Here is a 3,830-nt window from a genome sequence, read left to right as displayed (position 1 = left end):
TTGCGTTCAAAACACTTGATGAAGTGCAAATCCGAACTAAGAGATTTCAAGATGTGTTTAAAGATTGAGTATTAAACTATATTTAATTTGACACAGTGACCTAAAAATTTTATGTTTATGACACAACTCATCCAAGACGCTACACAAGCATATCTGATGCAGCTGTTCATTGACGGATCCTTAAACAAGCCCTTATAATAAATCTCAAACTGATTGACAAATTCACTTGTGAAATGGATTGCTGTGAACTGTATACCAATAATTGACTTATGATCAATAATATGGTAGTAAACAATACATTGTATTCTAAAGCCGCTTTTTGTATTGTCTTATCAATTATTAACTCATCTGCCACATGAATGTAATGCACATTAATTATCTGAATATATTATATATATATATATATATATATATATATATATATATATATATATATATATATATATATATATATATATATATATTATATATTTAAAGATAACTGTATCATTATTTCATCATTATATATAAAATTATTGTTATATGAGGGCTTTCTCAGCAATTATTTGTATACGATTAATTAATTGGGACATCATCTAATTAATTTGATTAAAAATGTTAATCGATTGACAGCCCTAAAATATATATATATATATATATATTAATGTACAGTATGGTAATGTAAATTAACATATATTCAATTAAGTGTGTGTAATGTTATGTGAAATGTCATGTTTGGACCCCAGGTAGATTAGCTGACTGGGGATCTTTAAAAAAACAATAAAACAATAAATCCTTAGTCAAAAGCAAAAGTTAAGGAATGCTAAATACAGAGAAGAAGCTTTGAAGACCCTTTTTTGACCAAATCCCAGATTCTTTTTTTTCTCCTCTTAGTCAAGCTAGAAAGGGGCCTGCACTTAGATGAAGTTTATTGAAAGTATTATTTTATTTATTTATTGCAACCTAGACTTACATCAAGATTCAAATGTCCACTTTTCAAATAAAATTAAATGATCAAATATGTTGTTAATTCTCCTTAAATATCCATTAAGATTAACCATTTTTATAGTTTAAATATTAGTGTAAAACATTTTGTAAACACAGGGAATATGCACAGTTGAAAAAAAAGTTCATTATTTGAATATACTACAGTATAATTTTGTTCACAACATGTAGATGTATGGCTTGAAGATTTATTCAAACCTTAGAAAGCGCTAAACATTGTTTGTATGAAATATATAAAAATATAAAAATTACCAGACCATGTGTCCTACTGTTGCATCCACCATGAGCAGGAATTGGGAAAGGGGAACTCAGAGTTATAACTGACCATGACATTGTCCGATTTATTCAGGGATATTAAAATATATGACGGAGTTGATGCATAGTGAGCAGACAACTTTGATAGGCAGTTTTTTATGAAAACAATTATTAAATTGAATTGTAAATGTTTATTTATGTACTGTTACATAAATACTCATATTTATAAATTTGTTGAATTTTTAAAAACTTGGTTTCGCCGTTTAACTTAATTAATTAATTTACAGTACATCCAAGTATGCTTCCAAGTATAGAGCATGCATTTTAAAAATGTATAATGATATTATTTAAAAATATAAGTTATAAATGCCCTGAGTATACACGTTTCCTTAAGCTTTCAGTATTTTTATTATTATAAATTACTTGATTTTGAAAATAAATAGGACTTTTGTATATTGGACATGTTTTGTCCCTTATATCAAGAATCAGTGGTTTAAGAGAAAATATTTGTATCATGGATAATTTCATGTAATATTTAGGAACATTAAGTCAACTTTAACTTTTTTATAACCTTAATAAGATTTACCTCAGACTTGTCATTGTCTTTACCATCGCATTTCCCACCTGCGGTCATGAAATGAGCTCTACAACAAACATCAACCTCACTATTTAATTATTTACTTCCTAATTATTAATTTATTAATGATTTTAACCATTTAAGGAAATACATATGGATATAATGGGAATCAAGCTTAACTGTAACTGTCCCACTTTACATATATGTAGCCTATGTACTTCTCATTTTCAACTCAGATTGCTGACAAAATATAACTAGTTCAACCACCAGATGGTGCCACAGTAAAACGAATCAAACAGATGTTCAGTAACCCAATGAGAGGAGCAAAAATACAAACATTAATTATAATTTGGCACGTAATTGTATAGAAGGACTTTACCCAAACTAGTCTATTTATAGCTCAATTAGCCATATTGTTTCAGCATGTTCTGCCCTTTTTTTTACTGGAAATCCTGGACTCACAACAGCATCTTTGCCCACATTGTACCAATGGCTGCTTATGCAAACACACGCGCACGCACGCACGCAGGCACGCACGCACGCACGCACACACACACACACACACACACACACACACTTTTGGCCACATTCAACAACCTAAATCAGCTACTCCTGACCTAAATTTGTTTGTAAGGGAGGGATTGTTTATTCTTAAATGTATATTACTTGACATTAATTGGGATGTGGAAGAAAGTTTTACATTGTATGGTCTTAAACAAAAACCCTCAACAATAACAATCCAGCACTGGACCCAGAATACAACACATCTACATTGCATAGCAATCTACTTTACAGGTCATGTGTACCTCACATATGTTCCTTGGATTCAGGGGAATATACAATTCTCAGACTGTATATTCTGGGAAAAAGAAACAATAGCACCATCCAATGAGAGATAATTACCATCAGCATAATTCACTGAAGCACTGAGGCAAAATGAAACATGTATATCCAAATGAATGATTTTGACATTCTACTTGCCCTGGACTCATCCTGCGCTTCTGTTTACAAATGCATGCTTCGATGGATGCATTGTCATGTTGGAGAAAATGCTGTATGTACACCAATTCTCATAAAGGCCAACAAGGCAAAGAACACTTCCCTGTGTTCAAGCCTGTGCTGAGTGAAAGCATCCGACGAGATGAAATTATGAGTTTCCAAAGCTGGACCAAACAGATGATGCCCAGTGGCAAAGCTGGCTATAGAATGATAACAGTAGCCCAACCTAAGCACTAGACAACCAACCATGTTTTTCAACCAGATTCCTTCTCACAAGCTCAATGGTCTATTAATATTAGAGGCCCTTAAAATTTTTACATACTGTACCCTCATGAAAGAATTTTCATTTTTGGGTGAACTATCTCTTAATAAAATGTGAAATGATGGCAATAATTTAATGTCAAAACAAGCTTGTAAAATGGACATGACAGGAGCATATTCAAAATGATTTAGACTCCACTGAAAGTCTGCATCATTCTTGACCTGTTGAGCACAAAACATTCCTACAAAGAGTATTAATATTTTAAAGCACAATTTATCTCTAGAAAGAGAGAAAATATATTGAATTATGCAGAAAGAGAAAGAGATAAAAGCCTCTGTTTCACATCAAGACAGGTCTGTCCATATCGCCCCCTCAAGAAGAATAACGAGATATCTGCAGTTGCTTCACTGATTGGCCAGAATTTTTCATGCTGTCACAAAGGATCATGGGATGGACCACTACACACCCACTGCCCAGACAGCGTGGGCGTTTCCGTGGTAACAGAGGACAGCGGCGATCTTTACGCGGCCTCAGTGAGCCACTAATGAGTTTGTGTGTGCGTGTTTGATCATCTCTTCATGCTGCAGTGCAACCAGGGCACAGGTTTGTGTCATGTGACATACTGCAGTAAGAGAAATGAGTGTAACACAAGGATCTGGGCTGGTGTGTGTGGGTGTTTGCATTTGTGTCTCAGTAAACTGATCCTCTGGTGAAGGTAAATGTCAGGGTTGCTTTATAATTAGGAGTGCTCAC

This window comes from Xyrauchen texanus, chromosome 22 (assembly GCF_025860055.1).
Source record: "Xyrauchen texanus isolate HMW12.3.18 chromosome 22, RBS_HiC_50CHRs, whole genome shotgun sequence".
In the NCBI taxonomy this organism is placed as follows: Eukaryota; Metazoa; Chordata; class Actinopteri; order Cypriniformes; family Catostomidae; genus Xyrauchen; species Xyrauchen texanus.
The sequence above is the reverse complement of the archived record's forward strand: the minus strand, read 5'-3'. Positions refer to the sequence as shown.